At 42.8% G+C, this 24592-nt stretch overlaps 1 long non-coding RNA gene across 1 annotated transcript; it reads right to left on the bottom strand.

Annotated features, from left to right (window-relative positions):
- Nucleotides 1–457: 457 nt before the first annotated feature.
- On the bottom strand, nt 458–9593 carry LOC308648372. The gene is made up of 3 exons (XR_014021804.1): nt 9535–9593; nt 8932–9006; nt 458–567 (listed from the first exon to the last, which is right to left on the bottom strand). It is a non-coding gene; the product is annotated as an uncharacterized lncRNA (long non-coding RNA).
- Between the last annotated feature and the right edge of the window lie 14999 nt (nt 9594–24592).

Genomic DNA, 24592 nt, shown 5'->3' with positions numbered 1-24592 from the left:
ACAAGTGAAAGACAAGGAGGAAGATGACCTTCTACAAGCCGAGAAGAGTGGGCCTGGACTAGATCTTCCCTGCCTGCCCCCAGGAGAAACTAACCCTGCCAACATCTTGAATCTGCATTTCTGGATTCCGGAACTGAGAGACAATGAATTTATGTTGTTCCAGCTTCTCAGTTTGTGGTGCTGTTACATTAACATTGCCAACAAATTGACCATCTTTGTTAAAGAAGTGAAATGGTTGGGAGAAATCAGAATTTCTGATTCAAGAGGGGCTGGGATAACCCAGAAAAGATCATTCTAAACTGAGAGAAAATGAGTTGTCCGGAGAAGTCTTTCATGGACCAGTGGAGTCCTTTGCCCCAGTAGAGGCAACTGAGGTCTCAGAGGAAGGTAAATGTCATGATCCATTTTCTGTCACTATAAAAAATACCACAGACTTGGTAATTTACAAAGAAAAGAAGTTTATTTGGCTCACAATTCTGGAGGCTGGGAAGGCCTGGGGCATGGCGCCAGCGTCTGTTCAGCTTCTGGTGAGGGTCTTCTGGCTGCTTCATAAAAGGCAAGAGAAGGCTGAGGAAAATAAACTTGCTTTAATAACAACTCACTCTTAAGAGCATGAACCCGCTTGTGAGAACTCACTCACTCTTGTGAGAATGGCAGCAATCCATTCGTAAGGGTGTTCCTCATCCCCTAACCCCCTCTCAGGAGTCCAGCCCCCAACACCAACCCATTGCAGCTCAAGCCCCCAATATATAAGTTTAGGGGGAACTTCCAAGCCATGGCAGTAAGATAATCACCAACAAAGCAGCATGCCCTTTCTTGCACATTCTAGTAAACCAAATAAAATGTCATTCCTGCAATACTTGAATCTTTCAGAGATACAGGCCTACCCTGCCCCACTCTCTAAGTGTGACTAGAACTCACTTTCCTGAATATTTTAGTTTCCAGACTGGTCACTGTCTTATAATAGATAGTGGCCTCCTCATGCCTTGCCTGAGGTGGGTTGCAGGCATGTTGAAGTCTACTTGTTCTCAGCTCACAAGAGTTGGCTGTTAAAGTCTCAGGAACTCTGTAATCCTGATGTTAAGCATAACCATTACCAAAAATTTAATTATCTTATTATAATTACTTATTATAACAACTTACAATCAAATAAATTACATTTTTAAAAAGTAACAGGCTGATTCAGGAGAGGTGGCACATGCCTGCAATCTCAAAGACTCAGGAGGCTGAGGCAGGAGGATCAAAAGTTTGAGACCAGCCTCAGAAACTTAGCGAGGCCCTAAGCAACTTAAGGAAACCCTTTCTCAAAATAAAAAGTAAAAAGGGTTGAGGATGTAGCGCAGGGGTAAAATGCCTCTGGGTTTAATCCCCAGTACCAAAAAGAAAAAAGTAGTGAATGCTCAAAAATCATTACCTAGCCAGGCACTGTGGCACATGCCTATAAATAATCCCAGCAGATCTAGAGACTGAGGCAGGAGAATGACAAGTTCAAAGCCAGCCTCAGCAAAAGTGAGGCACTAAGCAACTCAGTGAGACCCTGTCTCTAAATACAATACAAAATAGGGCTGGGGATGTGGCTCAGTGGTTGAGTGCCCCTGAGTTCAATCCCTGGTCAAAAAAAAAAAAAAAATCATTACATCTTAATTATTTATTTCCATCCATGTTGTAGAAATACTTGATAATGAGTAGATACTGCATCTCTTTCTAGTTCCATGCTCTGTGAATTCAGGCTGGTAGCTTGAAATCGCCTGTGTTGTGGGTAGGCATACCATGGAAATTGGCAAATGCTATTTCCCAGCCCCTGCCCCCAGGAGAGCCTGTTGTGAACTCTGACGAGCACACTGCTCAGTGTAGACACTGCCCTGGGCTCCATGTTCCGCAAATTAGTAGACTAAGTGCAAAAGCTTAAGAAACAACTAGTTCAGCTGTGTGCCGGTCTGAGCTGGAGTTTAGACCATCGAGGAATGAAGAAAACAAATCCAGTCCCCCACACTTACACAGAGGGACACACCCAGTGACAGCGACACCAGGAAAGCCTCTCGCATCTTCCCAGGGTTGAGGTTGGACACTAAACAAGTAGTGACTCACCTTGATACCCGTGACACCTGCGATACCTGCATTGTCTTTTGCAATTGAGTAACAGTGCTGAACAGGGAACATCTGAGCAGGTTTCCACCTAACTATCCCCATGGCTATAAAATACCCCAGAGTGACTTTTTGCACTGCTTCCAAGAAAATGAGAGACTTCACCTGGGCCCCAGGCCTCCAGGACTGTGAAATCTATTCTGTAAACACTCTTTCCACCTGCTCATGTGGTTTTGTTGGGGGGTGTACTGCGGATTGAACTCAGGGGCACTCGACCACTGAGCCACATCCCCAGCCTTTTTTTGTATTTTATTTAGAGACAGGGTCTCAATGGGTTGCTAGTGCCTTGCTGTTGCTGAGGCTGGCTTTGAACTTGAGATCCTCCTGCCTCAGCCTCCCAAGCGACTGGGATTTCAGGCGTGCACCACCACACCCGGCTTAATGTGGCCTTTTAACTCTCTGGTAGAACCAAGTCCTTGGGGCAACAGCTCTTTTTGCACAGTAACAGGTATAAAAATAGCAGGCGACCCCACTTCAGCGATAGATGACAGGTAAAAAGTGTTTCAGGGACCACAGCAGTTACGCTCTGTGCTGTAGTAGTTTGGAGTTTGGGGGCTGACCTGGGCCGGCATCCAGCACTACCACTTATCAAGTGCGAGGCCTGGACCAGGCATGACTTTCCCAAGCCTCCACTTTCTCATGTGTACAGGAGGGAAAGAAGAAAGATTGTCACGGTTGAAGGAACAAGAGATAGAGGTTTAAATACATATATTAAATCTCAAAATTACAATGTTAGCCAGGCTGGTGATGCATGCCTGTAATCCCAGCAGCTCAGGAGTCTGAGGCAGTTTCAAAGTTCAAACCAGCCTCAGCAACAGCAAGGCCCTAAGCAACTCAGTGAGACCCTGTCTCTAAACAAAATACAAAACAGGACTGGGGATGTAGCTCAGTAGTTGAGGGCCCCTGAGTTCAATCCCTGGTACCAAAAATAAAAAATAAAAAAGGAAAAGAAAGAAAGAATTTTGATGACATTATTTCATTTCCCCCACTATTAAAATGTCTGATGCTATTATGATTCTTTGATTTTTTTATGTGACCTCTTTTCTCCATGGACATATTTATGCATGTATGTATTTCTAGTTTTTCAGTGCTGGGGATTGAACCCAGTGCCTCACACATGCTAGGCAAACTCTCTACCACTGAGCTACATCCCAGCCCTCCTTGGACACTTTTAAAATCTTTCCTTTTAAGCCGGCGCAATGGTAAGTCTGCTTGTTCTAAATAAAATACAAAATAGGGCTGGGGATGTGGCTCAGTGGTCGAGTGCCCCTGAGTTCAATCCCCAGTATCCCCGCCCCCCCTCCCCAAATTACAATGTTAACCAATGCAATAAAAGGAAAATAGTCATTTAACTACAAAGAAGTTGGGGTGGGGGTGTCACAGGGATGGTGACGACTCTAAATCCTTGTTATTTAGAGCAGAGCAATAGAAATCATACAGATTATTTAAAGATGAGGAGGTAGCCCCAGAAACAGTAATAGAACAAAGAGCAGTAGTTATCTTTAGGGTATGGGAGTCAAGTTGGGGGGAGATGTGGCCATTCCATTCATTGCTGGGCTTTCCAAATTTTTTACTTTCACATCCTGTTCACGTATTACCCCAATTCAATTTTTTAAGTAAAGAAAATAGTTCTACGTTACATGAGCTAGATTTCTAATATGTCTCCCTCTAGAAAATTTAGTTGATTTCTTTCTGCTCTTTTTTTTCTAAAGTTGAGTTTACATGCCTTGCCATGGGGACATTGGAAATAGTTCATATTTATAGCCCGATGTCTCTGTAAGTCTCTGTAGCTCTTTGAAGTCTGTCCTGTGTGTCTCTTGATTTATAAGATGCTGGCGAATCATTCCAAATAAAGCCTTCTTTCCTTGCAAAAATATGTAAAGAAATAGCAACAGATGATTCAGAGTTTGAAGCAAGTGTTTTAATCTCCAGAGCCTAAGCTGCCAGCCTGAGCAACCTGCCATGGCTTCAGAGCCAGGCTGCTTCCTGCTTGGTCCTCTCCAGCAAACCCAGCTCTCTCCCCCAGCCTCAGCCCCAGCCCCAGACCCGCCCCCAGATGGAAATCTTGAACCTGTCATTGACCTACTGATAAGCTTCAGGGGTCCCACAGATGCCCAGAATAACATTTGCAACCATATACTTTCCTGGGGAGATGGTACAGACAATCTCCAGAGCCCTAGAATTGAGGTCTCCAATCCTCCTAACAAAGCAAATTTAAGTGGTTTTTATACCCAGAGAAATAGTAAAATTTGTGGTTCTCTACCATTTATGTTTCTAATGTAGCATGGTGGCTAGGAGTATCTACTCTGGACCTGGATGTCTGGCTTTGAAGTCTAATTCCATTATCTCCTAGCTGTGTGACCTCAGGCAAATTACTTAACTTCTCTGTGCCCTTTCTTTCCCAAATATAAAATGAGACAAATAATGGTACTTACTTACATCATTGGCTTGTTATTAAATGGGTTAATACAGGTGATGTGCTTAGAACAGAAGCTGGTACCAGGGCAGTTTTAGTTGGTCTTTGATCCCTTTCTTGCTCAGACTGACAACTCATAAGTGGTCACTCTCAATTACTGTGTGACTATTTTCAGTGTGCTTGGGGTATGACTGAAGCACATCCTGGGTGGCAGTGCAGCACTTTGGGGGGTCCTAATTCATAGATGACATTGCACTGATCCTATGGATAACAGCAGAACCTTTCAATGGCTCTGTGTGTGTGTGTGTGTGTGTGTGTGTGTGTGTGTGTGTGTCTGAGGATGATCCTGGTGGCTTGTGCACTGAACACTCACTCCCCCGAGGGCCTCCTGGGCCTCCTTCATCTGCTGGGCCTAGAAGGACCGTGTCATCCTTCGCATCACCATCCCCTGCCGTACACTCTCCTCTCTGCCCACTTAGCCAGATCCACTCATCCTGGAGGACTTAGCTCAAGCCTCTCCTCTGAGAGCTCTTTTGTGCACCCCCTACCCCACATGGAACACAGTGTTCTTCCTTTGGGACTTGCAACCTTCATGCCTTAGCTCTTAATCACCACAACAACCCTTATAATATACCAAACTGATCATTATCTCCCAGTTACAGATAAGAAAATTTAGGATAAGAGAAAAAAATTTGACCTGTCGGAGGCTCTGATCCACTCCTCCAGACTTCCTCTCTGACTCTGCCCAACTCCTGGCCCATCATTTGGTCTTTCATTTATTTAAAGTCTCCCGTGACCCTTGTGATCATCTCTGTATCTCAAGCATCTATCCTTGTGCCTGGCATCCCGTAGGTGCTTAATAAATGTTAAATGGACAGAGCGATCTCAAATTTAGGCTCTGCAGAACTTTTACCATGGCTTTCCCCAGATTGCAACCTTTCAAGGAGGCTTCTAGCCTTGACCAGGTGGTTAGCAAATGCCTTATTAATCTGATAATCAAATATTTCCCTCATGGCTACTATGGGACAAGCACCAATATTACACAGTAAACAAAGTGGCAAAGTCCCCTGCCTCTTGGAGTGTATACTCCCCTTTCATTGAAGAAAGCTTCATGGGCCCCTCCCCCTGGCAGTACCACTGTGATGCCTCCCGCTGGGGAGATAGGACAGACCTCCTCTCAAGAGTTATATTCCAGGGCTGGGGATGTGGCTCAAGCGGTAGCGCGCTCGCCTGTCATGTGTGCGGCCTGGGTTCGATCCTCAGCACCACATACCAACAAAGATGTTGTGTCCGCCGAGAACTAAAAAATAAATATTAAAAATTCTCTCTCTCTCTCTCTCTCTCTCTCTCTCTCTCTCTCTCTCTCTCTTTCTCTCTCTCTCCTCTCTCACTCTCTCTTTAAAAAAAAAAAAAAGAGTTATATTCCAGATGAATAGATACATGGCTACTCCCACACTACAGCCAAAATGTAACTTCCAGCACCCAGGCCAGCTGACAGCCCAGGGCCTCTGTCTCAGGTGCACAGTGACCTTGCAAGTGTGAGCAGCTCTTGTGTCTGGCAGAGGCCCTCATTGAGCAGGTCAGGAAGGGCTCCTGGCTTCCTCCTCTGTGTTCACCCTTTGCATGTGCCCCGCTGTGGCCTCCTCCTCCTCCTGGCTTCTCAAGCCAGGGCAAGAGCCTGGGCAGGCCCCGTGACACTCCTATCTCGCCTGGGCTGCTGTTAGCTTGGGGATCAAAGAGGCAAGTGCAGCCAAGTTTACAGGGTGGGAAAGCTGGAGGGTGAGGCTAGAGCTGGCTCAGGGTTGGCAGAAACTGGAACACCCAAGGTCAGGTGCAAGCAAGTGCTGTCAAGGTTCTGACACTGACCAGGGGCCCAAGGTCACAGAAGGCATGACACATATCCTTCCTGTCCTTTTCCCTCCATGCACAGATTTTTAACTATGAAATCCCTTGTATTCTAGAAGGGTGGAGAGGTGTATCTTGCTGCCTCAAAGAAAATCTTGCTATTAGATTATGAAGGCTCCACACAGAACTCAGAGGGTGAACCCAGAACTGTAGTTTGATCTCGAATGTCTCCAAAAGACCATATGTTAAAACATTGCTTGGCACTACTAGTAGTCAAAACCTTTAAGAGGTGGGGCCTCGTATGAGGTTTTAGGTTGTTGAGGATGTTCCTTTGAAGGGGACTGGAACATCAATCTTTTCTTTTTTTTCCTCACCCCATAGTTAGCCATGGGGTGAGGGCTTCCTCTGCCACATGTTCCTGCCATCAAAGGGCCATTCAACCACAGACTGAAACCCCCAAAACTAGGAGCCAAAACAAACTTTTTGTTCTTTTTAAGTTGGTTATCTCAGGTACCTTTTTGCAATAACAAAGAGCTGAGTATAACACCATGGGTCACATTAGCCCTTGATTCTGTCCTTCCAGTTGCCTCTCTGCCCACCCTTCTAGCAAACAGCAATCTGTTTGTCTGACTGTCTCGTACCACACACAAATCTGGGCACTGATCTTCAGCATGCTTTACCAGTCCTTTCTGGGGTCTCTCCTAACCCCTCACCTTCTCCCCTGACCAGCTTGGCACCCAGTGACGTCTCCCTCTGCTCCCTCCACCCCTGCCACGCCAGCTCCCACAGCTAGCTACCCTTACTTCAGGGATTATGTACATGTGCTGGGCTACTTGTGACAGAGGCTCCTTCACCCTCAGAATTCTGGATTGAACTTTGATTTAGGAGCAGACTTGCGGCACAACAGGATTCTCTTTCTTGGTTAAACCAGATGAAGGGGAAAATCTGGAAGAACTTCAAAGTGAAGGAGGGGACGCAGCGTCAGGGCTGGGAGACCTTGGCTCACTTCACTTTTATGCACCATGGAGCAGCTTTATGGTCCCCCTCGACCCCCCACCTACATAATTTGCCTCAGATTTTGAAGATTCGGTTCAAACAGCCTCCCTTCTTTTTCTCCTCCCCTGAGCCCTCAGTCTACAACTACCTCAGGCTGCTCTGAGTCTCTAGAGCTTCACCCAACATGCAACACATCAAATTCCCACTACCTGAGTACTTCTGGCTTGAGTACTGACCTGCTTGTCACCAGCACGTGGGTGTGTGCTGAGCTGTTCCCAGTGCACAGCCTAGGTGGTGACCTCCGGGGCAGGCTGTACCCCTGGGAGCCTCCCACGGCCTCTTGGCATCTTCAGGGGTGGGGGTGGGGGGCATTTGCTTGCTGATGGATGGATCATTAAAGATGGAAACTTGCTCCGTCATCTGATTCACCTTCCTGATAACAGGCAGGTAGGTGGCACTTTGGGCAAGGGGCCCATATCTGGTCTGTTCTTTGCCAATTGTGCTGTCTCAGCAAAACCCAAGGTTGAACAGAGCCCCAGAGGAGTGGAAATACAGGGAAAGCTCTCCTTTTCTAGGCCTGTGTTCCAACGTGATGATAAAACATCCAGCTACACTTTCATTCCCAGCCTGGAAACCACCGCACATGGAAGTCAGTGTGGGCGGTCATCAGAGGCCAGGGAGAGTGAACAGAGGCATCTGCAGGCTCGGGGAACCTCATCAAAGGAAATCTGCCCAGAGAATAAAGGCTCCTAGGTTTGTTTTGAAAGAAAGGAGGGGGAAATATATCCTGGCTCCTTCAAGTACAAGAGACCTGGCACCACGTTGGACCATCCAAATATGAAAACTAGTAATTATGTGCTGTGGGCAGGGCCGGGCTGGTTTCTCAGTGCCACATCCATTTCCCGTGGTGGGCGGCAGTTGTACAAGGAGCAGCGATGCCAAGTTTCCTCAGCTTTCTCCTCTTCGTGGGGAGTTTAGAGCATGGCCAAAGTGTCAGGTTTGCAAACACAAAGTGAGCCACTGGGAAGGTGCTGCGAGCACAGGAGGCCAGGCTGCAACCAGAATGGCCAGTTTTTGTTTGCTTGCTTCTGGGTTTTTTTTTTTTTTTTTTTTTTTTTTTTTTAGTTGTAAATGGACCTTTATTTTATTTATTTATATGTGGTGCTAAGGATCAAAATCAAGGCCTCACACATGCTCGGCAAGCGCTCTACCACTGAGACACAACCCCAGCCACTGTTTCTATTTTTTTTTTATGGATATTTAGCCAAGCCATAGAACATTCTCCCATGGTGGAAGCAGGGCAGGTGAAAACAGATCTCCTGGATAAAGAGGCACTGAAGGCAGGCAGGGCATGAGGAAGCACCTACTCAGATCTGGCCAGTGATTCCCACAGGAGCATCCGGGGATTTCTGAACCCATGGCCCTGGCCCTCTCCTGTGGCCCTGCCATTAGCAGTCTATTAAGGGAGAGGAGCCCTGCCAAATCGACTGAATAGAAGCAACCTAATGGCTGGGTGCTGCAGCACACACCTGTAATCCCAGCCACTGGGAAGACAGGAAGATTGCAAGTTCAAGGCCAGCCTGGGTAACGTAGAGAGACCCTGTCTGAAAATAAACAATAAAAAGGGCTTGGGGTGTAACTCAGTGGTAGGGCACCCCTGGGTTCAATCCCTAGTACTAGGAATAAACAAAAATAACCAAATATAGTAAAATTAGCCATTGGGTACCTTCATGTGTAGACCTATGGGACAGGGAGGTACTAAGGAGGAAGAAGCTATGGTCCACAGGGTTTGGAGCTCAGAGGGTGAGATGGCCACTGGTATGCCAGTTTAGCCAGTTTGTCCCTTTGAAAAGGAGTCCTTCCCAGTCATTACCTCAGGTCATCCGTCTCCTTCTGCTCACGCGACTGGCTTAAGCCCAGGGGAGGAGATGGTCCTCACAGAGTTTCTTTGAGGTCAAGTTTCCCAAAGGACCTCCCCCCCCCCCCCGCCCAAATCTCTTCAGCTTCACTTCCCAGAAGGTTCTGGAATAGGGCCCTGTTGATAGCTAGTGCTTGGTGATCTCAGTGGGAAGCTTGGACAAAATGTGCTCACCTCATCTAAACATCCACATTTTTAGGAGGCACCCACTTACTGAGATGTGTTGTTCAGCACTGTGGGAGTTCCTTCTCACACTGCGATGGTTGGCACGGACTTCACTGCGTTGGGAAAGAGAGAGGCCAGTTAGCTGGGGAACAATGCGCCTCTCTTGTTCTCCTCTTTCTATGGAGCTGAGTCACCAAATAGTTCCTGAATTTTTTAAAGATGGAAAATAACTTTTTAAACAACTTAAATAATTTAAACAATTATTTTAAGATAGTACTTGCTAACATAAAAATATTTGTCCACGGGATACAGGTGGAAGGAAAAAGCTACCAATTTATTAAAATAATTTGTAATTGCACAAACTAAGGACCCTTCAGGAAACATGCTTCCACTCTTCTTTCTCTGCCCCATCTTTTTGTTTTTAAAATTGAGACCCATGGTGTATGAATATATGCATCACGTCTTTTATTTTGTCACATTACAAATAGTAATAACAAATTTTTCTTTATATACTCATAGAACCACTATCATATTGAAGACATGGAATATTTCCATTAAGAAAAAAAAATCCCCTTGTGCCCTTTCTGAGTCAATACTCTCAATCTCCAGCTCTAGGCAAACACTGGTTGGCTTTCTGTCATTATAAATTACATTTGTTTTTTGAGTGTTCATATAAATGAGGTCACACAGGATGCATTCCTTTTGTGTGTGGCTTCTTTTAGTCAGCATGTTTTTGAGGCTCATGCATGTCTTGTCAAGTGTAAGTGTAAGAACCTCACTTCTCTTGATGGCTAAGTAACATTCCATTGGATGGCTATACCACAATGTATCCATTCACCTGTTGATGAACATTTGAGTTGTTTCCAGTTTGGGGAAATCATAAAGCTACTATGAACAGATTTTTGTGCAAACATATGTTTTCATTTCTCTCTATTTTGGGGTATGTGTGTGTGTACCAGGGAGTAAAATTGACCACTGAGCCACATCCCCAGCCCTATTTTGTATTTCATTTAGAGACAGGGTCTCACTGAGTTGCTTAGTGCCTTGCTTTTGCTGAGACTGGCTTTGAACTTGCAATCCTACTGTCTCAGCCTTTTGAGCCACAGGGATTACAGGCATGTGCCAGGGTGCCCAGGATATGTCTTCATTTCTCTTGAGTCAAGGCCTAGGAGTGAAATTTCTGGATCATAAGGTATGGATGTATTTAAATTTACATATCTTACATATGAAAAGTGAAGTGTTTTCGAAGTTGTTGTACCATTCTACAGTCCTACCCATTGTGTACGAATGGTCTAGTTCCTCCACATCATCACCAACACTTAGTATGATCCATCTTTTAATTTTAGCTCTTTTATTGGGTTTTCCATTACATACAGTCTTAAATTCTACATTTTAAAATTTATTATTAGATCATGCGTGTTTATAGTATTTGTAAATGTCCTTTTTAATAGATGCAGTATGTATCATTATATGGATGAACCATCGTAGTAATTTCCTAACGGTGAACATTTAGGTTGTTTGTAGTCTTCTTTGTAAATAATGCTGTTAAAACATCTTTTTCAGAATAGGCATTTTTTTTGGTAGAACAATAGATAAGAAAAAAGAAAAAAATCTATAATTTTAGCATCTAGAGAAAATCATAACTTTTGGATATGCCCTTCTAACCAATTAGCTGTCTAGTAACATTTTTTTTTGAGTCTATGTTCTTATTCACTGCAACAAACTGATAAACCGCATTTTTTTTTCTGTAATGGGACTTAAACCCATTAAAGTGGGTTTAAGAGCCTCACACATGCTAAGCAAGTGCTCTACTACTCAGTCCTTTTTATTTTATTTTCTCACTAAATTGCCTAGACTGGCCTGGAACATGAAATCCTCCTGCCTCAGCCTTCTGAGTTGCTTGGGATTACAAGGCACATGCCACCATACCCAGCTTGATACATTACATCTTGAAATGTGACATGTATATGTTTGTGTTTAAAGCCATCTCCCCTTTTAAAGGAGAGGGATCATAGTGCAACGTGAATCTTTTTAGGGCTCTTGATACCAAGACTTTCTTTCTAGCACCGTGAGCCAAGAGGAATTCTAGTGTTTCAACCTGTCCAGTGGGCAGCTGCTTCCAATAGAAGGAGTCAGAACTTCAGGATAATCTCTTGCAGACCTCAGGAAGACTCCAGAGAACCTTAAGAACCTCAAAGATAGCCCCTGCTTGTCCACCTTCCCTCTGGCAAACACAGACATATGCAAACTCTTAAGAGCATTCTGATGCAATCCTCCCATTTGTGAATTTAGGGGAAAAATGCATTGCTAGACACACCCTCTCTGGATCAGGGAGGAATTTTCTAAATGCTGGGTGTGTGTTAAAAGGAAGGAGCTGGTTTGTTAGGACAAGCCCCAACAGGCAAATGTCTCCAAGCTCCAGGCTGGTGAGTACCTAGTGAAGACAGAGAGACAGAAACCACCAGTCTCAGGAGGGCAAAGAAGGGAAGAGAAAACCGCAGCTTTATTTTTGTCCAGAGATTATAGTGTAGGAGTGAACGACTACTTCCCAGGAGGACTCAAGCAGCAACACCTGGAAATGTGAGATGACGTTGTTGTCATGCCTCCTATGTGTCAGACACAGGATCAGGTGCTTTATGAACAGCAACCCCTTGAATATTTGCAGTGACCCTATGAGGTCATTGGTATTATCAGCCCAATTGTAGAGAAATTGAAGTAGATGAATTAAGTAACTCCTTTGAGGTCACACATACCCATATATGGACCCACATACCCCAGTAATGCCAAGCAGCTTCCACAACAGTACTACTACAGTGCTCTGGGAATGATACCTCTGCTCTGCTTATAATATCCAGACCTGCCTCTCTAGCTGATCACACTGGTGCTTTGGAAAATGTGTACTTAAAGAATGTGAGTGATTCTCCTGGGGCACCCTGGGAAGGACGTAGCATCGTCTTGAGAAAGGGCACTGGCCTGAGGTCTGCCTCAACTGCCCATTATCCACTGGCAAGTCACATGACCTCTCTGGGCCTCTGTTAACCCCCTGTGACACCTTCTGTACCCACTTTCCCATTCAATCATAAGGGTCCTGGTGAGGGTTCGCTGAGACCAAGTATTTGACCTGCTAGGGCAGACTGCCTGCATGGAATCCTAGATCTGCCGCTTGCTGGCTGTGGGACCCCAGGTCATTTCTTTAACTTATGATGCCTCAGTCCTTCCTCTGCAGAATGGATCTACCGACCTCATAGGGTTACAGTAAGGATTAAAGAGTGAATGCCTGGGACCGAGAAAGCAGTACATAATGTTATGATTACCATTGATAACATATAGCCTTCCATCCCCACGTGCCAGATAGCTTCTCCTCTTTTCTTGCTGTCTCAACCATGTCACACGGGCCTCTGGTTCTCTTCAGAAGTTTGCAACAGAGGCCAGATACACGCTTGGTGTTGTTCTTTGAAAGTGTCTAACTCGGGGCCAGTGAGAGAGTTTCTCCTACTCACGGAGGAGAGAACTTCCTGGCTCTTGGTTCACTGCAAGGGCAAGGGCAAGGGCAAGAAACACCCAGAATCAGTTGCCACCAAGTCTGGAGTGAGATTCTATTGTGTGTATTCACAAAAATGCACTTGTACTCTGAAACCAGGACCCAATAAGGGATGCAGGAAGAAGGGAAGAGGAGGGTCCTGTGGACACAACCCATCTGCTCTTCATTTTAGAGACTGATGAGAATGCAGTGTCCTTGTTTCTGTATTTTAATAAAATCTCTCCAGTGGTACACTGCTTTATAACCAGCAGACAAACCACATTAATTCAAACCAGGTGGACTTTATACAATTTTAGCATTTTAGAGTAGTTTACTCAATTCAAAATGTTTTCTAATTTCTCTTTATGATTTCTTCTTCAACCCATGAGATATTTAGAAGTGAGTTGTTTAATTTCCAAATAAGGGATTTTCTGATATCTTTCATTTATTGATGTCTGGTTTAATTTCATTATGAATGGAATTGAATAATGAGAGAACATACTTTGTTTTCAGTTCTTTAAATTTGAGAATGTTTGTTTATGGCCCATATTATAATGGGAGCTCTTCCATGTGCATCTGAAAATCATGGGTACCTACTATAGTGGAGTAGAATGTTCTATAACATTCAGTTATGGAACAGTTGTGGGTGGTGATGTGGGGATCTTGTCTATCTGTGATCCTTTTCTATATACTTTGTCCACTTATTGAAATCTCCATCTATATTTATGGTTCCTCCTATTTCTTCTTTCATTTCTACCTGATCTTGTTTTGTTTTGGTACCAGGGATTGAATCCAGAGGCACTTAACCACTGAGCCACATCCCTAGCCCTTTCTAAATATGTTATTAGAGACAGGGTCTCCCTGAGTTTCTTAGAGCCTTGATAAGTTGCTGAGACTGGCTTTGAACTTGTGATCCTCCTGCCTCAGCCTCCAGAGCTGCTGGGATCACAGGCCACCAGGCCCAGCTCCGATCTTTCATATGCATTTTGAAGCTCTGTTGTTAGATATATACACATTTAGAATTGTTATGTCTTCTTGATACAGCTATTACTTTATCATTATGTAATGTATCTGTTTATTCAGGTAATAGTTCTTGTTTAAAATCCACTCTGGTATTCTTTCAATTAGTATCAGCCTGATTTAGCCCTTCTCCATCCTCTTACTTTCAATCCATTCCTTTTTATATTTAAAATGTGTTTCTTATCGACAGTCATAAATGGGTCTAGTTTTTTAAATATTCAATCTGACAAATTCTACCTTTGAATTGGGGTAGTTTAGACTATTCACATTTGATGCAATTATTGATATGTTGGATTTAAGGCTACCATCTTGCTAGTTGTTTTCCATGTGTCACATAATTTTCTCTTCTGTCTTCTTTTGAAATGAGTATTCTAATTATTCGATTTTATCTCCACTTTAATTGTTTTAATTGAAAGTGTTTCCCTGCCTACTGAACCCAAATTAATGATCCTTTTAATGTATGGCCAACTACAGTTCCATTTTATTTTAATTAAAAGAGTATGGACTTTGGAGTCAACCAACCTGACTTTGATTTGAAACTCTCCGACAAACTGGTTATGTGGCCTTCGTCAGTTTAACCTCCTTAGAGTTCAATTTATCCATTTGTACAAGTAAATGACCAATACTGCTTTTCAGAGTACCATGAGAATCAAATGAAATGTTTATTTAAAGTACTAGCATAGGTCCAAAACATTAAAAATAATTTTACTTAATGTTATTTGCTTTTATTTTATCTATGTGTTTGCTTTCTATACAGCTCTCTTTCTAAATCTACTTGAGCCATTACCAGGAGGCACACACCTGGCCTAACAGCTAACCAATCTTGTACCTTCGTTCCTGAGCCTAGAGCAGACATTGCTAATCAATCACAGAGCTGTTTCTAAATAAGCTCAGATATAATGTCTCTTCCTTTCCCATTCTTTCTTCTTTTTTCTTTTTATTAATGCCATACTGTTTCTCAGTGTTTTGTCAGCCAGTTGTAGATTGACCATAAGAAAACCTAAAACATACTTGAAGTCTTTTTAATGCATTTATTATTTAATTGAGTTAAATACCTCCTTTCTCCAATAAACTTTTTACTTTGTTCATTTATGTGCCAAACCCTTCTTGAAAAGGTACTGCAAAAGGAGAACTTCAGTTTCAGTTTTTTCAGGTCAACGGTCCCAATTGCTGAATCAATGAGGTTTTTATTTTGTATCTGTGAAACCAGACACCAAGGAAGGGAAGGGGTTGGAAGAAGGGGGGGGGGCAGGCCAGAGGTTAGGGACAGAGCCTTAGGGCTGTCTCATCACATTCTCCTTTTAAAACCACCCTCAGGCATGTGACAAGGTCATGGTGTCTTGTGACAGGTACCAACTATTCCTCATGGAGCCTTGGGTATCATTTAGCTATGGATGGACAAAGGAGGATCTGTCTTTTGCTTGGAATGAAAGCCCTGACCTTGTACCATGGGAAAGCACTGAACATTCTTCATTCAGCTGCCTCTCCCCAGCCCTGCTCTGGAAAAAATGACTTCCTGTTAATGATGCTGGGGCTTTTTCCACTTCCAGAGACTTGCTGGTGCCCAGGAACATTGGGAAGCTTTGCACTCTCAGATCCTGAGCCCTCTGGGCTGGGACTGATCTTGTCAGTGGCACCACCACCACCTCCTTGTGACCCCAGGAGAGGCTGATTTATAATAGAATTCACTTCTTATCACTTAGGAAATCATCACGAGAGAACAAACGTGTTGCCTGAAGGAAATTAAAAAGCGATCCCCTCTCCACTGCCAGCCTGGATCCGCAGGGATGCCGGGTGCCCTCGGCCTGAGCTCTTCCTCCCCCAACCTCCTCTTTCTCTGCTTTCTCCCTCTTTCTGGTAATGAAAAATAGTAACAATATTTAGGGGCTTGGAACTTCTTGAACGTTCCCACATTACTTGAAGAGAGTTCATGACTTTTCACCAATTTGGAACATAGATTAAACTGGAACGAGTGTCTACTTATTTTTTTCCCATATTTTTAATTGATGCATTATAATTATATGTAAGGGTATATTCATTGTTACATACTCGCATGTGCACACTATATAGCAATATAATTTGGCCAATATCGTTCGCCAGTACTTCTCCTTTCCTTCCTCCTGGTCCCTTTCCTCTACTTGTGTCCCTTTAATTTTCATAAGACCCCTGTAGGGGCTGGGGTAGAGCGGTAGAGTGCTTGCCTAGCACATGTGAGGCCCTGGGTTCAATCCTCAGCACCACATAAAGATAAATAAGTAAAATAAAGGTATTGTCTCCAACTACGACTAGAAAAAAAATTTTTTTTTAAAAAGACCCCTCTACACACTTTTATTTTCCCTTTTCCTCTCTAGTTTCCACAGATGTAAGAAAACAGATGACCCTTGACCTTCTGACTTTGACTTATTTTGATTAACATAATATTCTCAAGTTCCATCCATTTTCCTGAAAAAAACAACTATCCTTCTTTGGCTGAATAAAAATGAGTGTCTATTTATAGTATATTTGTGTGATTTTGGGTGACACTACCAAAGCCTTTAGAAACAAAGTTCAAGGAAAGAGTTTCCTTCTTTTTCATTTACTACCAAGGGGACGGCTTGCTCTGGCATTTTCTGTTTTACTATTTAGAAAATGGTCTTATTCCAAATGTAGAAAAATGGTTATAAACACACACACACACACACACACACACACACACACACACGTACGATTCTTATCCTGAAATCTTTCTGCAAGGCAGGGAGAGGGGTACAGTTTAAATCCATGGCCTCTGAGTTCTCATTGCCTCAAATACTGCTTCATGTTCAAGTGTATCCAAGAATGTCATAGCTCTATGCCAGTACTACTTAGGCAAAATAATAACAACAAAAATCCTCCCAACGTGAACAGAGCACCTCCTTAACGCAAGCTGCTTTCCTTTGACATACAATCTGTTTTCATCCTCATCACATACTCGGAGCTGGGCATTTCCAAGCCCTGTTGGAAAACTTGAGCAACCTACCCAGGAAGATGCTGCTACTATGGCGGAGCTGGTATTTGAACACAGATCTGGAACCTCATTCAGCCCTCATTCCACTACCTGTGATACATAAAGAGACAGGTTACTATCCAACACCACAATTATGAACTAACTGTGTATGTTTTTGTCTGCTGGAAGATGGAGTTATTCATATAATTTACATGAATAATTTCCAGACACAGAAGGTAGGAGAGGAATTGTAAATCCTTCTTAGAGATTACCTACCAACCCTAGGAGAACTCTAGCAGAGCCAGGAAACATGGCTCACCACCATCAGCTCCTGGGATACCTGGTCCTTGTCCCCTGGTGTGTCTCCTCTTCCCTGGACTCCAGCCCTACTACGTAGTTCCTGGACCTGGCAGAAACTCTCACTTCCTGGCTGTCCTCTCAGCTTCACCTTAATAAATTCTCCTCTCTTGACCTGCTTTCTTCCAGGCTTGCTTATGTGTCTGGGCTTATGTCAGCCTTTGGTGATTTCCCCAGGCAAAAATCATCAGTCAAGCTCTCTGCTTCCATAGCCATTTGCACCTGAAATAGAGCATCTAGCACATGATATTAACATGAATTATTTCTGTTTCTTTTTCTTGTTAGATAATGAGGTCTCTAACTGCAGGAAACTAGAGTTATTTGTCTTTCTAAGGGCCTACCAAAGGTCCTCAACCATGGTTAGTTGAACTGAATAGGGCTTAGGACGTTGCTCAGTGGTAGAGCGCTTGCCTAGCCTGCATGTGGCCCTGAGTCACATCCCCAGTCCTGCAAAACAACAAGCTGGCTTACCAGCACAGAATTCAGGCATGAATATATTTGAGGACATGTTATGGAGACTATTTGTTTATACCTCTGTAATATCTGTTTTAGTCAGCTTTCTCACTGCTGTGACTAAAAAACCTGGCAAGACAATTTTAGAGGAGAAAAAATTCATTTGGGGGCTGTGGTTCAGAGGTCTCTGTCCATAGCCAGCTGATTCCATTCCTTGGAGCTCAAGGTGAGGCAAAACATCATGGCAGAAGAGTGTGGTGGAGGGAAGCAGTTCACATGATGATCAGAAAGCTAAGTGATAGACTCCACTCCCCAGATACAAAATATATACCCCAAAACCCATCTCCTCCAGCCACACCCTACCCACTTTCAGCTACCACTCAGTTAATCCTATCAGGAAATTAATTTGCTGATTGGGTTAAGACTCTCATAACCCTTTCTCTAAACCTTCTTGCATGGTCTCACACATGAGCTTTTGGGGGACACCCAATATCTAAACTATAACATATTGAAAGGCAAAGGAATACATATTCTCAAGAGCCACATCCAATTTGAAATCCATGTGATGGTACATGGGTGCCGTGTATGGGACAGCCATAGCTGCGTGTGCACAGTTTATAATTTTGGGATATAAATGATGGGATAGAATGAGGCAATTTTGAAATTATAACTATAATTTTGTGTCAGTGAGATGTTTAATATAAACATCATGTTTTGTCAGAGTTGACTCAAATAAGAACTATGAATTTAACTGTGAGTTTAAAATTGTCTTTTTTAAGTGTTAAGAATGGACTCAAGGATCTCTTCCAGGGGCCTATTTTACTTTTTTGTTTTCTGTACTGGGATTGAACCCACAAACCCTTAACCACTAAGCCACCTCCCCAGCCCTTTTTATTTTGAGGCAGGGTCTCATTAAGTTGGTTAGGGCCTCGCTAAGTGCCGAGGCTGGCTTTGAAATTGTGATCCTCCTGATTTGGCCACCCGAGTCCCTGGGATTACAGGTGTGCACCACTGCACCTGGCCACCCATTTTACAATTTTTATCATCATAGATGATCAAGCCATAATCACCGTGTCCTCAGAGCTTTCCAAACATTGTCTTAGACCCATCTCCCCTTAGGAGGCAGACTTTATTAATCTCTCCACTTCTCTTATGAGGAAACTGAGGCAGTTTGAAGTGAAGTAATCTACCAGAGGCCTCGTAGGTGGTAAGTGGAGAAGCTGTGATCTGAACTCAAGCAGAATAGCCCCGGAGTCCACATCCTATATACCTGCACGTATACTAAGTTAGCAATACTCAACTGGACCTCAGGCAAACACGTCCTTGGATCTTGTGTAACCTGAATTGGTATCACAGATTTGGTTCTTTCTTTTCAGTTGTACCCTCTGTAGATGACAGAATATGATATTCAGCTCTCTCCTGATAATGTCACCATCAACCCCTGAAGATAGATTTTTAGTTTGTGAGTTTTCCTTCTATGTTTGAATAATTCTAGTTAGCTTACAATTTCTCCAAAAAGGTGGGCACAGTGGCACATGCCTAGAATCCCAATGACTAAGGAGGCTGAAGCAGGAGGACAGCTTGGGCAACGTGATGAGAACTTGTCTCAAAATGAAATTTAGAAGCAGGGCACAGTGGTGCACACCTGTATTCCCAGTGCCTTGAGAGGCTGAGGTAGGAGGATCTCGAGTTCAAAGCCAGCCTCAGCAACTTAGTGAGGCCTTAAGCAACTCAATGAGACCCTGTCACTAAATAAAATACAAAATAGGGCTGGGGATGTGGTTCAGTGGTAAGCGCCCCCGAGTTCAATCCCAAGTCCAAAAAGAAAATAATAATAATAATAATAATTTAGAAAAAGGGCTGGGGATGTATCTCAGTGGTATAATTGAACCCCTAGGTTCAATCCCAGCACAAAACAAAACAAAACAAAAAAGTGTCTCTAAGATTCTCTCCTCCCTATAGCTTAAGCCACCCACATTTTTCTGTGCATACTTTACTCTGGGAGGTAGACTTCTCAAATTATAAAGTCTAAAAGTGGAGAGGAGTATTCTCCAGTTAAGACCTGACCCATGCCATATGTGGGAAAAGAAATCAGGACTTTTGCTAATATTTTCTCATTAACATTCCAGAATTACATTCTTTTGCTGTCCTGCTGGTTCTCTATTGCTGACTAATTTTGTACTTGTGACAAAATTGCTAACTTTGAAAACAAGACCACATTTTTTTCTTTTTGATGCTAGCTCCTTCAGGCCACTTCTTGGATTTGCGGTATGGATCTTGTTCTTTCTAAATTTGTCAAGATCCATCTGAAAGGGTCGAACTTAGTTCTCATCGTCTGTGATGTTAGCAACTCCACCTAATTTGGTATCATCCACCAAACACAAGATACTTGTTCTCAACTCCATCATGTGGGTCACTGAAGAAAGTATTTATATAAACCTCTTTTCCCATAAATATACTTTTGTGGCTTCCAGATAACTTGGGAGTGGTGAGCTGAGTTCACAATTTAATCCTTTCCAAGAACTGCAGTTGATTATCTAAACTGTATGCCTTCTTACAAAAAAAAAAAAAAAAAAAAATCAAGATTCATTTCCAAATCTGAAGAAATGCTGATGTTTGGCTATTACTCAGTTCCTGGAGGACAACCAAAGTTGAATTTATTCTAAATACAGGAGAGACGAGAATGTGCTTTGGAAGCAAAGCTTGGCCTGGATATCTGGAACCTACTCTCCAGACTACCATTCTTTTTTCTTATTATTAAGCAGAGCAAAACTCAGGGAGGGCAACTGTAAACTGAAGTACTGGGCATCTTTAAACACAAGTTTCCATAACATTTATTTTGTATCTTGTCCCTTAGAAAAGTAAAGACAGGGCCTTTTTAAGAAAAAGAAGTCCTGGGCTGGGGCTGTAGCTCAGTGGTGAATGGTTTACACAGCATGTGTAAGACTGGGTTCAATCCCCAGCACTGCAAAAAGAAGTTCTGGGTCTTTCTATTTTCTTTCAAATTTTTAGGGAAATCTGGCATTGTTCATACCAATAGATCTCAGTCCTGGCTGAGATGATCAGGGCCACCAGGAGAACTTGGGAAAATGCACATGGTTGACCTTCCCCAGACTCCCTGAATCTCCAATGTTGTGCCACTGACTGGAGGTGGGGGCAGGACATCTCCATTTTTCAAAACCTCCCCTAAATGCTTATGTTAATTATGTTTAAATCCATGTAATGAACCATGTAAAACATATATTTTTAAAATGAAGTGAATTGTTGGGTGTGGGGACACACACTTGTAATCTCACTGAATCCAGAGGCTGAGGGAGAAGGTTTGAAGGTATGAGGCCAGCCTCAGCAACTTGTGAGACCCTGTCTCAAAATAAAAAAAAAAAAATTAAAAGGGCTATGGATATATCTCAGTAGTAAGACACTCTAGGTTCAACTCCTAGCATCCAAAAAAGAAAAAGAAACAAATCTAAATATGTTAATTCAGAAAGATCTCACATTGGCTATACAGAAAGTATAGTAAGTTTTCATTTGATATGAATTCATTATGAATTTGAAGAAATTTATGTAGACTTATACCTTAGGTACACATACACTGTATCATTTGGAAGTCTCATCCCCAGGTCATGACAGGCACCAATCAGAAAGAATGTCATGTGTAGTGCGGAGCACCTGTGCCTGTGGGGTGTGAGCCCTTTAGGTGATGGATTGCAGGAGAGAGGATCTCTGGGAGGGACCAGAGTAGATGGGTCATGGGGGGCTGGGGAAGTGTCTGCTTACCAACTGCTGTGGAAGTATTTCAACATGCTCACAACCTATCGAGGATTCCTGAATTTATATGCAGGAAAAAAAAAAAAGTCTGGGATGAACCTCAATCAACATTGGTAATTAAAGCAGAAAGATGATTTGGGTAAAATCACCAGGAATATTTGGGAAATAGCCATGAGTATAGGGAGAGTGGATAACCAGCCATTATCTACAGGCAAGACCCCTTTGCTGAGCCAGTCCAATGAGCCCACTGCTGCCACTGCCCCTTGCAGACCCTGGAATACCAGTGTATTATCTTATCACTATTGAGATGTGCATCTCCCTCCCTCACTGGACTATGAGCCCCTTGAGCACAGGAATGGGATTCCTATTAATGTTTGGATTTCTAGTGTCATGCCCTCCCCCCCCCCACACACACACACTCCACAGGTCCACAGTTCTTGCCACAGAGGAAGCAGAATGCTGAATGAAATAAATGAGCAAATAGAATTTTCTGGATACACTAATAATAGGCAGAAAGAGTGAGAGCTGTATATAACTGGATGTGTCATTCCTGAACCTCAAAAACAAAAACGAAAAAAATGCACACTCTTTCTCATTCTCCATTCCTCCACTGATGAATTGTCAGATGTAACTTCAACCAAAAACATGTGGCTTGGCTTTCACGGAGGACTAGCTTTGTCATTTTCTCTGAATTAAGCATTGTTTTTAGCAGAGATCTGTATAAAACCATGATTTCATAAAATGATTGTCTTAATTTTAAATGGTAGATTCTGATGAACCAAACTACCAACTCTATTGGGATTCCCTTCCCCCCACCCTTTGCAGTTCTAGAGATGAAACCCAGGGCCTGTGCACACTGGGCAAGTGCTCTACAACTGAGCTGCACACCAGGCTTGGGCTTTTTGTTTTAATTACCCATACCTTCAAAGAATTCCAAACACATACCTTAAACAAACAACTTGAAACCAAACATGGTTCATAATGACCAGGATTCTGGAGCAATAAAGCAAAAATAAACTATATATTCAGAATTAGTTTTCATAATAAGCCAGGAGTCAGGAACACATAAGAATCTGACTCCACCACACCCACAAATTATGTAACAGTCTCAGATTTCATCTGCTTTTTCTAGGCCACAGGGAAGTTAGAGACTGGGAAGCTCTTTAAAAATGAAGGATAATGGCATTCTAATAACAATCATGATCCGAAGAAAGTTGGTTGTCTTTGCTTATTTATGATCATTTATGATCCACCTCATACAATATACTATAAAAGGCAAAAGCTCAGAGAAATAAAAACTGATGTTCACACCACAACCTGTACATGAATGTTTGCAGCTTTATTTGTAATAGTGCAAATCTGAAATCAATCCAAATGTCCTTCAAAGGATGAATTAAACTGTTCCATCGGCATCATGGAATACTACTCAGTAATAAAAGGGAACAAACTATTTGATATGTGCAATGAACTGGATACACTTCCAGAAAATGCTGAAAGTCAATCCCAAGAACTTACATACTGTATGAACCCATGTATATGACATTCTTGAAATAATATGTGTGTGTGGCTATAAAAGAGAGACAGGAAGGATTCTTGTGGTGATGGAATGTTCTGTGTCTGAGCTAGATCAATATTATGATCAATATCCACTATGAAATTATACTATAATTTTGCAAGATGTTACCATTGGGACAAGCTAAGTAAAGTTTTCATAGGATCTCTGTATTATTTTTTACACTTTGAATCTGGAATTATCTCAAAATTATCTCCAAATAAAATGTTTAATTAAAGAAGGAAACAAACAAGAAAAGGTATAAGCAGCACAAAAATAAAAATAGGAAATATGTATAAAAATGGGAAATAAAAATCTGAGCAACCAACCTCAAGCTCTGATGATTAAGTATTAGTTTTAAATTTGTGTGTTTTCTTGCAGTAAAATGAAAAGAAGAAAACATGATAGATTGAATACTATCATTCTCTGATGAAAGTAATCATAAGGAGAGGTGATTTTTCCCCCCCGTTTAGCAGTCAATTCTAAAAGAGAAATTAACAGTTTAAAATACAACCCACTGAGCTCAGCCAGCTGAAAACTCAGGTGCTGCTTAATTTAATGATTATTAATCCATGACTTGGTTATTTGAGATCCTAGGGAAAAAAAGAAACCCAATTTTCAGGCGGAGTCCTACACAGATGTGGAGCAGATGAACACCCAGAAGGAGTGGCTTTGGGGAAAACAAAACAAAAACACATCATGCCCAACTGTCTTTTCCTATGCACGGTCTGAAAGCCCGCCATTTGGGATGAACTTCTTTGGACTAAGAAATTTTACTACCTGGATTTCTGAAAATTCAGGGCCTAGTTGTTGCTGAAGTGATGCTCACAGAGGAGCTACTGGGCATTCAAGAGCCTCAAGAGAACATGGAGAGATTTATACCCTGAGCTTTCCCATCCAGGGCAGCCCCCAGCCCAACCCTCTTGCCTCCTCAAGTCTCACCTCTCCAAGTATCCCCTGGCCCTCACTGCCTCATTGGTTTTCCACCTAAACTGGATCATGCCTATTAACACACACACATGTATTCCAGTATCTCTGAAAAGCCAAAGCCAAAACAATTCAACAACAAAATAATGCCACCCCTTTGGCCCACTGCGCTGCCTATTGACTGTATTCCTTTCCTTTGCTTCACAGCAAATCTCTCCTTCTCATAGTCCTGGTCTCCACTTTGCCCTCTGCCTTTCCCCACAGAACCTGTTTCGAGAGGGCGCCACACCTCCAGGCCTGCACAGCTGACTTCCATATTCCCAGATCTAAGGTCACGTCTCTGTTCTCATCCTACTAGTTCTCTCTGTGGCATTTCTTCCCAGCTTCCCACTCCCTACTTCATGACATGCTTTCTCCTTCCACGATTCCTTGCTCTTGGTTTTCCTCTTACCTCACAGGCTATTGGCACATTGTTGATCTATGTTGCTGGAACACATAAGGGATTTACTGCATTTTCCAGCTCCTCTTCTGCTCTTTCCAACATG

The sequence above is a fragment of the Spermophilus citellus genome (genome assembly GCF_964194105.1).
Source record: "Spermophilus citellus genome assembly, chromosome: 4".
NCBI lineage: Eukaryota > Metazoa > Chordata > Mammalia > Rodentia > Sciuridae > Spermophilus > Spermophilus citellus.
The sequence above is the reverse complement of the archived record's forward strand: the minus strand, read 5'-3'. Positions and strand labels throughout refer to the sequence as shown.